General features: G+C 35.7%; 1 pseudogene; it reads right to left on the reverse strand.

The window, feature by feature from the left end:
- Positions 1-6,291: 6,291 nt before the first annotated feature.
- On the reverse strand, positions 6,292-14,160 carry LOC129719923 (uncharacterized; annotated as a pseudogene).
- Positions 14,161-14,686: the final 526 nt, after the last annotated feature.

Consider the following 14,686-nt stretch of genomic DNA (forward strand, 5'->3'; position numbering starts at 1 on the left):
GTACCAATAAGAGTGGTTTTCAAATCTAAAGCCGATAAGGAGCTTATAATAGAAAAAAAGAAGGAATACGGTAGGCTAACATCCACATCTGTTGATAAATCATTCGTAATCAATGGTAAACCCACAACCATTTTTATTCGCGAGGAGTTTACGTCGTCGACAGTTGAACTCTTGAAGGAAATACGAAGTATGCAACATAGATTGACAGTGGTGGGCACCATTCCGCTAATTCGCTAATTAGCGACGCTAAAATTTAGTTAGCTATTTCGCTAATTTTTGAGATGGTTAGCGAAACTGTTAGCGTCGCTAAAAATATTTAGAAAAACTGTGAATTGCTGATGGCGTACGTAAATTGCTTCGAAAGATGAACATACTTTACTGCGAAAGTTACTTTTGTCAGTTTTTTTTACCCTAGAATGGAGTTCCAGTTATCGTACAACCCACAGGAGCATTTTGAAGAACAAGCACAAGGTCTAGATTGAATTTTTGGCACACCAAGGACTTTGGTAAATTGCAATGCGCTTGAAATTATGACAACTTTGGTTCTACTTTTTCGATTCAGATAATAATTGAATTTTCATGAAAACACTCCTAAGAGTATCTATTTTCAATGCAAGCTAAATAACTTTTGTTATTCTTGTTTTTACAAAATCAAATATGAATACCGTTTCGTGAACCTCTTACTGTAAATAGCTTTAAAAAGTAATTGTTTCCGTTTGTTTAACCAAAAGAGATCGAAGGAGTCCAAATCTTACAAAACACGAGCAATAAATATAGCGATATGACTATTTACATATTAAAAAGTTAGCGATTAGCGAAAGTTCCGCTAATGTGGGTTTAGCGTTGCTTCCGGTTAGCGACTTAGCGTTTTTCCGGTTAGCGACTTAGCGATTAGCGTCGCTAAATTTTCGGTTAGCGGTACCCACCACTGTAGATTGAATATCAAATATGTATGGCCAAGTAGAAGTGGAGATGTACTTGTTAAGAAAAATGAAAACTCTAAGCCTGAAGTGATTAAAAACAGATTTGATATAGATCGTCTTTTGAGTAGCTTATCGATAAAGTAGTGTTCAAATTGTTTTACTATAATATTTGTTACTGCTTGTAAACGCATAAATAAAAATGGATAATTTAAAAAATTTCTTTCATGATTCCGTTGATGATTTCAAAGATAGCTATTCCGGGAACAATCCCAAGCAATTGAAAATCTTGCAATGGAATGTTCGAGGTTTAAATGATTTGAGTAAATTTGATGAGGTTCTGGAATTTTTAGATAGTTTGCGTGTTCAAATTGATATAATTGTTCTAGGAGAAACATGGCTAAAAATCGATAACTGCTCATAGATCAAAATTCGTGGTTTCAGGTCAGTTTTTTCTTGCAGAGAGTCTTCTTCGGGAGGCTTAGCTGTATTTGTGCGAAAGCCAATAATGTTTACTACTGTTGATAATATGACTAGCGAAAGATTTCATCATATCCATGTACGACTTCAGATCAATGGAACTGACTTCGATGTCCATGGTGTGTATCGTCCGCCGTGTTTTGACTTCAATCATTTTCACGTCATGCTGGAAAATTGGCTGTCATTATCACCACCAGATCGTCCAGTCTTTATTGTCGGAGATTTAAATGTTCCTGTAAATTTGTCTGGCAATAACGTTGTGGTAAGGTACAAAAATCTCCTTGAATCTTATGGATTTGTTTGTACAAATACTTTCACAACTAGACCAACTAGTTTGAACATATTAGATCACGTTGTGTGCTGTTTTAATAACGCTTCTCAAGTACAAAACGGTACAGTATTCAACACAGTCAGCGATTATCTTCCCATAATATCATGTTTTACATTGGCTCTTCCCGCAAACTTCATTCCATTTACGAAAAAAAAATAGTAAACCACCAGAGGCTAAATCAGGAGTTTTCTGCTTACATCAACAATATTGTTACAGTCGAAGATGTTAGCTCGTGCCTCGAAAATATTACTGAACGTTACAATGTTTTACTAGAAAAATACACTAGTACAGTAACCAAAAATGTAAAAATAAAAGGGACACAATGCCCCTGGATGAGCTTGGGGTTGTGGCAATTAATCAAACTTAAAAATAAATACTTGAAAAAAGTTAAACGAAATCTTTCGGACAATCATGCTAAAGCTCTATTTTCACACGTGTCAAAAAAGGTCGGAGACGTAAGAAAAATAGCAAAAGAACGTATTATGAAAATTTTCTGAGCAACACTACTCATAACAGATTATGGAAAAACATTAACGAAATTTTTGGGCGCAATAAAAATATAAGTAAAATAAACTTGCAAATTGATGGAAATATTATAACTAGCGATGCCGAAAACAGTGAAGCTCTTAACAATTATTTTTCCAGTATTGGCACCAAATTGGCTGAACAATACCAATGAACGCTCGAAGAACAAGCACAAGGTCTAGATTGAATTTTTGGCACACCAAGGACTTTGGTAAATTGCAATGCGCTTGAAATTATGACAACTTTGGTTCTACTTTTTCGATTCAGATAATAATTGAATTTTCATGAAAACACTCCTAAGAGTATCTATTTTCAATGCAAGGTCAATAACCTTTGTTATTCTTGTTTCTACAAAATCAAATATGAATACCGTTTCGTGAACCTCTTACTGTAAATAGCTTTAAAAAGTAATTGTTTCCGTTTGTTTAACCAAAAGAGATCGAAGGGGTCCAAATCTTACAAAACACGAGCAATAAATATAGCGATATGACTATTTACATATTAAAAAGTTAGCGATTAGCGAAAGTTCCGCTAATGTGGGTTTAGCGTTGCTTCCGGTTAGCGACTTAGCGTTTTTCCGGTTAGCGACTTAGCGATTAGCGTCGCTAAATTTTCGGTTAGCGGTGCCCACCACTGTAGATTGAATATCAAATATGTATGGCCAAGTAGAAGTGGAGATGTACTTGTTAAGAAAAATGAAAACTCTAAGCCTGAGGTGATTAAAAACAGATTTGATATAGATCGTCTTTTGAGTAGCTTATCCATAAAGTAGTGTTCAAATTGTTTTACTATAATATTTGTTACTGCTTGTAAACGCATAAATAAAAATGGATAATTTAAAAAATTCTTTCATGATTCGGTTGATGATTTCAAAGATAGCTATTCCGGGAACAATCCCAAGCAATTGAAAATCTTGCAATGGAATGTTCGAGGTTTAAATGATTTGAGTAAATTTGATGAGGTTCTGGAATTTTTAGATAGTTTGCGTGTTCAAATTGATATAATTGTTCTAGGAGAAACATGGCTAAAAATCGATAACTGCTCATAGATCAAAATTCGTGGTTTCAGGTCAGTTTTTTCTTGCAGAGAGTCTTCTTCGGGAGGCTTAGCTGTATTTGTGCGAAAGCCAATAATGTTTACTACTGTTGATAATATGACTAGCGAAGGATTTCATCATATCCATGTACGACTTCAGATCAATGGAACTGACTTCGATGTCCATGGTGTGTATCGTCCGCCGTGTTTTGACTTCAATCATTTTCACGTCATGCTGGAAAATTGGCTGTCATTATCACCACCAGATCGTCCAGTCTTTATTGTCGGAGATTTAAATGTTCCTGTAAATTTGTCTGGCAATAACGTTGTGGTAAGGTACAAAAATCTCCTTGAATCTTATGGATTTGTTTGTACAAATACTTTCACAACTAGACCAACTAGTTTGAACATATTAGATCACGTTGTGTGCTGTTTTAATAACGCTTCTCAAGTACAAAACGATACAGTATTCAACACAATCAGCGATTATCTTCCCATAATATCATGTTTTACATTGGCTCTTCCCGCAAACTTCATTCCACTTACAAAAAAAAAAATAGTAAACCACCAGAGGCTTAATCAGGAGTTTTCTGCTTACATCAACAATATTGTTACAGTCGAAGATGTTAGCTCGTGCCTCGAAAATATTACTGAACGTTACAATGTTTTACTAGAAAAATACACTAGTACAGTAACCAAAAATGTAAAAATAAAAGGGACACAATGCCCCTGGATGAGCTTGGGGTTGTGGCAATTAATCAAACTTAAAAATAAATACTTGAAAAAAGTTAAACGAAATCTTTCGGACAATCATGCTAAAGCTCTATTTTCACACGTGTCAAAAAAGGTCGAGGACGTAAGAAAAATAGCAAAAGAACGTATTATGAAAATTTTCTGAGCAACACTACTCATAACAGATTATGGAAAAACATTAACGAAATTTTTGGGCGCAATAAAAATATAAGTAAAATAAACTTGCAAATTGATGGAAATATTATAACTAGCGATGCCGAAAACAGTGAAGCTCTTAACAATTATTTTTCCAGTATTGGCACCAAATTGGCTGAACAATACCAATGAATGCTCGGCATGACCCGTTTTCAAGTGTAAATGTTATTAGACAATCCATATTTTTACGGCCTAGTTCGAAATAACATCCATAATTCATGACCTAAATTCTAGTAAAGCTCCTGGTCCAGATAACATTCCAACTGAATTGTTAAAATATAATGCTCGTATTTTTTCAAACATCTTGAGTCAATGCTTCAATAGAATAATTGAGTCAGGTCAATATCCAGATTGTCTCAAAGTTGCTAAGGTTACACCTATTTACAAGTCGGGCGATCCATGTTTACCTGATAATTATAGACCAATATCAACACTGTGCATTTTCAATAAAATTTTCGAAAAACTCTTAGTAAGTAGATTTTTGGACTTCTTTGGAAAAAACGAACTTTTTTACAAATTTCAATACGGTTTTCGACAAGCCTGCAGTACGTCGATTGTGGACTGAGTTGTGGACTGCAGTACTGAGTTAGTGGACTATATAATTATTAGAATCGATTCTAAACAGATGGTTGGGGCTTTGTTCTTAGATGTTCGGAAAGCCTTCGACACTCTTAACCATGATATTTTACTAGAAAAGCTTTACAAGTATGGCATACGGGGTGTTGCACATAACCTAATACAAAGTTATCTTGATAATAGGAAACAATTTGTAAGTATTAATGGTGTTAGAAGTTCGTTGAAACCTGTGTAAACTGGGGTTCCGCAGGGTAGTTACATTGGACCACTGCTTTTCTTAGTTTATATAAACGACCTAGGTAATTTGCCCTTGAAAGGTGTTCCCAGGTTCTTGCAGATGACACAGCAATTTTTTATCCAGATTCCAATCCACACTTTATTATTGAAAGCATCAATCATGATTTGCGCGAACTCAACATTTATTTATCAAGTAATCTTCTATCGCTAAATCTCCAAAAAACGAAATATATGATTTTCAAGTCATCGAGAAAAATTATACCCTATCATACGAATCCTAGGCTTGATCAAGTTCTAATCAGCGTTGTTAAACTCGCTCGCAAAAAGCATGCGATACTCCAAGTGGCGTTCTCGCCGCTACCAAAATCTCACACTAGAGATACTCCTGTCGTACTGTTTCTCGTTCTCTTTTACTTTTTTCATTTCACACTACCGAGCGTTGATGCTTGCGAGTTTTTTCACACACACTCTCGCTCGTGTACTTTCCCACTCGCGAGCAGGGTTGCCACATTTTATTCTGTACATTTGATTTGAAATATCTGATTATCTGTACATGGTGTAAGAATATCTGTACAAAAATCTGTACAAGGTATTTTTATTGGTTAGATTTCTCCTAAATCGTCCCAATCGTTTGAATATAAAATATCAGGTTTTCTAAGAAATAGAAGGATGATAAAAAAAAACAAATAGGTGGAATTTTATAGTGGAACTCGAGAGAATAATGCAATCGAATAGGATCCGATCAAAATCATTGGTTATTTGTTGAGGATTTCGAATGCACTGTTAGTTAGAAGTAGTGTTTGTTCAATTGTTTTCTTTCAAGCGGATTTTTTTAAATAATAATATAAATAAAAATGAATAATTATTTTTTGAATGCATGTATTGATTAAATTTTTAATTATGCTATTAATATTATCAGAAATTCTTTAGTATTTATGATGCCTATACATGTTCTTATTGAATTTACCCTTCAGCGTTTTTGTAAGTATTATTTGTGAAACTCCCTCTTGCATACTAATATAGTTTTTGGCTTTTAAAATAGAGTCCATCGATTGCGAAGACAATCTGTTTCTGGATTTGGTTTTGTTTGCATTGTATATAGAAAATATACGTTCTACGGCAGCCGTAGAGTGGGGTATAATTATAAATTTACTTACTTAAGATCGTAAAATGGGGTAAGCATACTTACCGCTCCGGACTTTAACGTCTAGAAGCGTAGACCAAGTTATTGAATCCGCTTCATTTTGCTTCTCGCATAAATTTCAATTTCAACTCTTTGAATTCATTCTCTAAACCCTGTCGTGTTCCTATTGTCAGAAAAAACGGAAACTGTGTCAAAATCTCATTCAGATCGGATAGCTTCAGGAAAGCTTCCGGATTCAACAAAGAAGCTGTTTTGACTGTCCGATCATTGAAATCAAACCTTTTGATGACCTGTTTGGCTAACTCGACATAAAAATCCCGACAGATGTTTTTGAAGGTTTGTTTCAACTCTTTCGTTAGCTCGTTCAGAGCTTCTTCGGCTGCGATGCCAACATAGATTTGTTCGAAGAGGTTTGGATCGAATTGATTTTCGGTTAGTCGCTGGATATACTCCTCCGTGCACACATTTCCCAGAATAACCAAAAGAAGTATTTTTACTTCATTGTATATTTCACAGAATCGAGATTTTTCTGATTGGAAATCCCGATTAACTTTATTGACAACCGGTAGTATATAGTTCAGGAAAAGAAGAACTGGTTTTGTTATCGGATCGTTCAGATGATTGGTTTGGTTTGGTTCCTATCATAATTAGCTTGGAACGTGAAAAACATTTTCAATTCGCTATGTAGTTCCAAGTTACGGGCTACTACACTTTCAAGTGCTAGCCAACGGATAGCGGATGGATGTAAAATTTTTTTTGGCTTCAAATCGAGAATTTTTTGAATATGCGTAAACTCTGACCATCGTTTGAGACTTCCGGAAATGAAATTATAAATATCGCGCATAAGATGCTCTACGTAAGACGGCAATTTTTCACACGCGATGCTAGCACATAGTGCTAAAGAATGGCATGTGCACCTAACGGTAATTAAATCTGGGCAGTCATTCTTTAGAAGTCGCATAACAGAATGATTTTTGCCCATCATAACAGACGCCCCGTCAGATCCATATCCCTTCAAATATTTTTTATAATCGATTCCATCATTGTTGAACTCTGACACAACTGCATCGTAAATTGACTTATGGTCAGCAGATTCGACTTCGATCGCTTTATAAAAAATGTCTACCGCGCGGAATATATCCCGATCAATCATCCTCACAACTACAGCCAGCGTTTTCACACTTGACAAATCGGTAGATTCATCTATCAAGATTGAAAAGTACGTTTCACGCATTCTTTCTACCAGTTCTTCATGTTGAACGGCTGCCATAACTCCTTCTACTACCGATTTGGTTTTGGTTCTGCCCAGCCGGAGCTTTGGTAGAGCTTTAGCCTCGTCAATTGGCAAATTTCGCAAAACATTTGCTAGCAAGTCCACTGCCGAAAAAGGAACATTGTGTTCTAATGCCCACGAGCAAATTTTCAATTCCACTGCACTAATTTTATCCAGCAGAGTGCAATCAGCTAACTCCGTATTTGTTTCCAATGGTACGACCAGTTGAGCTGCCCACTTTGTGTGGCGCTGTGTCGCTAGATGAGTTTGTAGATTAGACTTTCCGCCTCGAGAAACATTTAGTTTCAATAAACAAACTCTGCAGTATGCAGAATGTGCATCGTTCTCATATTTCTCAAAGCATAAGAGCTCTGGCGTATCCAGCCATTTTGGGCAAAACTTATGTTGCTTTTTTTTTTAAGGGGGGATTTGTTAGTAGCTTAAATATTTATGATAAATATTAGTAAATAATGAGTATGTGTGTCCAATCACAAAAGGTGACTTCTCAACACTGTTAGAAATTTGTAATTTTAATTGTTAGGATTTGTTTGCTTTCGCAATTAGGACTTATCATTCGTAGGGATTTAAACCTACTTGTCAGAAAAGGGGAAGTAAACTTACAACTAACTTAATTGCTAACTTATTGGCTATAAAGAGAGCTTATCGTAGCAATTGAGGATTGCAACGATTTTTAATAATTTTATTTGACATAGTATCTAATGGTTCAACACCAGTAAGTCTATGTAATTCGAGTGTACCAAACCAAGGAGGACGCTTCAAAATCATTTTTAGAATTTTATTCTGAATCCTTTGGAGTGTTTTCTTCCTTTTTGAACAGCAACTTGACCAGATCGGTACAGCATAAAGCATTGCTGGTCTGAAAATTTGTTTGTAAATCAAAAGTTTGTTCTTTAAACAAAGTTTAGAATTCCTGTTAATGAGAGGATATAAACATCTCGTATATTTGATGCACTTGGCTTGTATACTCTCAATGTGCTCTTTGAAAAAAAGTTTTTTATCATAAATTAGTCCCAAGTACTTAACCTTGTTGGACCAACTTAAAATAACCCCATTCATCTTGACAACGTGATTATTGTTTGGCTTGAGGAAAGAAGCCCTAGGCTTATGCGGAAAAATTATCATTTGAGTTTTAGAAGCATTGGGAGAGATTTTCCGCTTTTGCAAGTAGGAAGAAAAAATATCTAAACTTTTCTGCAATCGACTGCATATGACACGAAGACTTTTTCCTTTTACGGAAATGCTTGTGTCATCGCAGAACAATGACTTTGTGCATCCTGGAGGCAAATCAGGAAGATCTGAAGTGAATATGTTGTACTGGACTGGACCCAAGACTGAACCTTGAGGTACACCTGCTCTGACAGGAAGTCTATCAGATTTTGAATTCTGATAGACAACCTGCAGAGTTCGATCAGTAAGATAATTTTTTAAAATTTTGATTAGGAAAATTGTAAAATTAAAAGTTTGCAATTTCGCAATCAAACCTTTATGCCAAACACTGTCGAATGCTTTTTCTATGTCTAAAAGAGCAGCTCCAGTGGAATAACCTTCAGATTTGTTAGCTCGTATCATATTAGTAACTCTGAGCAATTGATGAGGTGTGGAATGCCCATGGCGAAATCCAAACTGTTCATTTGCAAAAATTGAATTTTCGTTGATGTGTGACATCATTCTGTTAAGAATAATTCTCTCAAACAGTTTACTTATTGAAGAAAGCAAACTGATTGGTCGATAACTTGAAACTTCAGCTGGGTTCTTATCCGGTTTTAAAATTGGAGTAATTTTTGCATGTTTCCATAATTTGGGAAAATATGCAATTTTGAAGCAGCAATTGAAAATTTTCACTAAAAAATCCATTGTGCTCTCAGGGAGATGTTTGTTTAGTATATTAAAGATTCCATCGTCACCAGGTGCTTTCATATGTTTGAAATTTTTAATAATTGATTTAATCTCATTCAAGTTAGTTTCAATTATTTCTGCAGGTAAAAAATTTTGGGAAAAATTAATCAAATTGACGTGTGACTTCATTTTCAATTGGACTCCCAAAATTTAAATTTGAGTTATGAACACTCTCAAACTGCTGAGCAAGTCTTTGAGCCTTTTGTTCATTGGATACAAGAAAACGTTCACCATCTTTTAAAACTGGAATAGGCTTTGAAGGTTTCTTAAGAATCTTCGACAGCTTCCAAAAAGGTTTTGAATAAGGTTTCAATTTTTCAACTTTAGTCTCAAAATTTTGATTTCTCAGAAGAGTAAATCTATGTTTAATCTCTTTCTGTAAATCTTTACAAATAGTTTTAAAAACAGGGTCACGAGAACGTTAATATTGACGTCTGCGGACATTTTTCAAACGAATTAGAAGTTGAAGATTTTCGTCAATTATTGGTGAATCAAATTTCACTTGAGCCTTTGGAACAGAATAATTCCTGGCATCAACAATTGCACATTTTAATGCTTCCAAAGCGGAATCAATATTCACTTCGTTTTGCAAATCAAGCTCATTATTGAAATTTCTCTCAATATGAGTTTTGTATCTTTCCCAATAAGCCTTGTTATAATTAAAAACAGAGCTCATAGGGTTTAAAACTGATTCATGTGATAGAGAAAAAGTTATTGGAAGATGGTCAGAATCAAAGTCAGCATGTGTGATCAAATCACTACATACATGACTTTGATCTGTTAGCACCAAATCAATTGTTGAAGGGTTTCTTACAGAAGAAAAGCATGTAGGACTATTCGGAACAATCATTGAATAAAATTTTGCCATTGGAATTACTTTGAGAATTATTCCATGAACGATGTTTAGCGTTAAAATCGCCGATTATAAAAAAATTTCGAATGATTTCTGGTGAGTTTTTGTAAATCACCTTTAAAATAATTTTTGTGCTCGCGTGTGCATTGAAATGGTAAATATGCTGCGGCAATAAATAAAATCCCAAGTTCAGTTTGAACTTCAATTCCCAAAGTTTCAATAACTTTCGTCTCAAGATGGGGAAGAGCACGATGTTTGATTCGGCGATGAATAACAATTGCAACTCCACCGCCGGAACCCTGAATCCTATCATATCTATGAACCACGTAATTGGGATCATATTCTAATTTTATGTTAGGTTTCAAAAATGTTTCAGTAATAATTGCAATATGCACATTATTTACTGTTGAAAAATTAAAAAGATCATTCTCATTGGCCTTCAATGAGCGAGCATTCCAATTTAATATTTTATTTGTTTTATTTAAAATCATTGCTGAATTTTAAATGAGCAACAATTTTAATAGTAAAATTTGTGCCTATTTGAATGGCTTCAAACATTGATTTTGCCTGCAACATGGCGTTCATAAGATCGAACATCGCCTGTTGCAAAAAAGAAAGTTTACCTGCCGTAATAGGCCCCAGGCAGTTGACATTAGAAAAAATATTTTCGGTAGCAATATTAGCTGGAGTAATAGGTGTACAATTATTTTCTAGCGTGTTTTGCTTACCCATATTAATGGTCATTTTCGAACTACCAACACTAGGCGGTATAATGTTCGAACTACCTGTAACCTGTGCATAAGTTAAACGGGTATGCAAAGGAGTAGGTAAACTATGCGTCACTGGTACGCTTGGAGAATTTTGTTTTAAAGTTTGTTTTGAATTTTGTGTACCTTGCCTTAACAATTGCTAAACGGGCTGGGCATTGATAAAAATTCGACATATGGTTGATGTTACAATTCGCACAGCGAAAATTTTTACTCTCTTTCACAGGACATGTGTCCTTTTTGTGAGAAGAGTCTCCACCAATGAGGCATTTTTGGTCCATGTTACAGAACTTTGAACCATGGCCATAACGTTGGCAAATACGGCATTGGGTGATATGCTTTTCACCTCCGCCAAACTTTCGATATAATTCACATTTTACACGCACGTTATATAAAGCATGTGCTTATTCAAAAAATTTCAAGTTATTAACCTCACTGCGGTTAAAATGAATTATATAATTTACAAGGGAAATTCCAGTTCGCTGACTGTTTTCGCCTCGTGATTTTTGTTTCATCAAAATTACTTGGGTAGGGGCTATACCAAGTAATTCTCTCAAAGTAATTTTGATCTCATCAACGGTTTGATCGTTGGTGAGACCTTTCAATACGACCTTGAACGGCTTGGCGCTCTTCGTATCATATGTAAAAAATTTATACATCTTTTCAGTTAAATACTGAATAAGACGATTCCAATCTTTCAATGTTTGGGCCAGTAAACGGCATTCGCCTCTTCGGCCAATTTGATAAGTAACTTTGACGTCGAAGAGAAACGTAGAAAGTTCTCTTTTAAAAATATTAAATTCAGAAGCAATAGTTACCACAATAGGTGGAACTTTCTCCTTTTTTACAGAAATTTCACTTTGAATAGTTTTACTTTCGAACATTTCAATTTCGCCGGCTTCTTGCTCAGGCAGAATATCATATAAATTTTCACTGCATAAGCTAGTTTCAGAAAAAGATGCCTCTCTTTTCCTCCCCGTAGCGATGCGTGGTTTCTTTTTTCGTCCTGCCATTTCAGGTGATACGAAAAAAGTTTAAAAATAATATTGCAAGTATTGAGAAAGAAAGAAATAGGTAGTCTTGAGAAAGACTGATGTAAGTTAACTTCCAGGTAATCTTTAAAAGACACACTGACAAAACACAAACTTTGAAGCTATAGGCAGTCAAAGACCAGTCCACAAGCAACCGAAAATACGTCTGATCTGTCGGGCAGCTCAAGACGCACTGAACTTCTGTTGCTGCTTTCTACGTTCTTTATGGGTTCCTTTTTTAGAATTGTCTGCTGGCTCCAAAGCGCATGAATCGTTCAAGTCAACTGAACTGCTCTTCTCGCCCACATTCAAGTTACTAGACGTTCCTAAATAGTAAACGATAACTAAGCACAATAATAACATAATTCAATCAGAGAAGTACATTACCTTTCATACCGGATTTCCCGTTCGATGGTACTGTCAATACTGCATCCGAAATATACTCGCCATCTGCTGATGTAATTTAGTAATTAAAATATTAACATTCAATGGTCTCAAAATGTCGAAATAATCACCTGTGCATTCCACGGCTGGAAAACTGTAGGAATGATCTGTACCCTGTTGCAACACCTGAGAGATGTCAGATGAGATTGCCTCCCAATTAGGTTATTGTTCGGATCACATTTCGACTGTTTTGTCCGTGTTCGCGGAGAGCTTAAACTGGCTGGTATCGTTTCTAAAAAATATGTTGTACGTTCAACTTTATGGTTAATGTATAAATTTTAGGTTACCTTTGGAGAAATATCCATCTATTTTTTTTTTTTGACATGTTTCGTCAACCCAGAATCCTAGATTCAAAATTCAAAACCAAATGTTGGTAAAAAACACTATTACCACATACATAAGACATACGTAACACTCAGGAAGAAATCTTCCAAAAAAGTTGGTACAAAATGAACTACTCGAGAGTACCAACCTCTGTAAAAAAACCTCTGTTTGAGTTGTTTTTGAAGGCAGTGTTCCTGCGCAGCCCTGCATTTGTCTCGTTCCTACTCGAAAAATTCTGCATTGATTTTTTAAATAACTTTTCCTTAAATTCCTTATGGGATTTTCTTTGGGGCTCGATAAGGCCGAGAAAAAGAAAACTCATTTTGTTCATTATTTATCGAGCAGTTTGACAGGGCGAGGTACGGAGTACTATGGGGCAACGTGTACCAGAAAAAAACGCCAGTGTTACGTATGTCTTATGTATGTGCTATTACGGAATTTGGACTGCGAATAATGCACCTACGACGATGAAACCTCGTTTGTAATTTCTCACTAGGAAGAAAACTATTTCCGAATTCGGAAAGCGAGTTCAAGGTACGCACGACGATAACAAAAACGTATGTTTTCTCCACTCTCAAATATACTGTGGAAGCAACTTGGAAGAATACACCGTTTGCAAATTCACGCAATTTCTAAACCTGCTACTGCTGAGGATATCAGCAACGGAAAAAAACTTGCATGTTGCATCATCACACAAATCCGTTACTGTGAAGGTGTTTATATCATTGGAGATTTTGCACGAGAAATTAGGGGGGAATAATTTTGCTTTTGCACACGTTGACAGTGCTTTGCGGGATTTGGACAAGCCAGAACGAGATTTGCGACTACGAATCTCGAAGAGATTTAAAGACTGCTCACACTCACGTAAACTCTCATATATGTAGATTGTCAAAAAACGCGTGATGACAAAAGCAAAAAGTTTTCCTTCCTTTACACTCTTATGCAGGAAACCAAACAAATATCAGCAGCTTCGTACTCCCGATTTGAAAACCTTTTTATTTTTTTTCATTTCGGCATTTGTAGCGAAGGTTGCCAAGTTTGTTGCAGCAATGTAGCAAAAGAAAAATTCAGCATTTCCAATTGAAGTGTTTGTTTACGCTTGTTAAACATGTTAAATAAAAATCCGTTAAATCTGTACAACTTGTGATAATCTGTGTTCTATGTGTACAGATTCTGTATCACTGATTCATCCCAAAAATCTGTAAAACACAGAATAATCTGTACATGCGGCAACCTTGCTCGCGAGTACCTCCCTTTCTCGCGAGCAGAGCTTTGAAAAATCCTTTTTTTAAAAGACGCTTGAACGTTTTCTCGTTCAGTGACATGCTTTCCTTTTTGTGCGATCCTTCGATCATTTTCAACTTGTATCTGCAGCATGTTCAATTTCAAAGAACGGTTTAAAGCAGAACGAATATGGAACGAGCTGCGTGCAACCTTTGCTTCCGCAAAAGGACCGCCGCTTTGTCTTTCATGTCCGTCATACCGACATTCACATACCATTTTTCGTTTGCGTTCATGATCGTCCGAAAAAAACAGTCAATCAGTCTTCAACATTCACGATTATGCAACGGGCTGCGTGCGTTGTTTCCGCAAAAGGAGCACGGCCTCGGTATTCAAGGCCGTTCGGGAAACTTCGTACAATGTTCTGTCTGCATCAGGGATGCCACATGTACAGATTAATCTGTATTTTACAGATTTTTGGCCGAAGAAACGGTACAGAATCTGTATATACAGATATACAGATTTTCGTCGAAAAGTACAGATTTACAGATTTTTCGAAATTGACATTAATTCTTTTTTCTTCACATAACATTTATTTGACACGGCACAAATACAATTTAATGTTTAACGGCGCCAATTATATCTGATGACTTAAAAACT

Source organism: Wyeomyia smithii, chromosome 2 (genome assembly GCF_029784165.1).
Source record: "Wyeomyia smithii strain HCP4-BCI-WySm-NY-G18 chromosome 2, ASM2978416v1, whole genome shotgun sequence".
Classification (NCBI taxonomy): Eukaryota; Metazoa; Arthropoda; class Insecta; order Diptera; family Culicidae; genus Wyeomyia; species Wyeomyia smithii.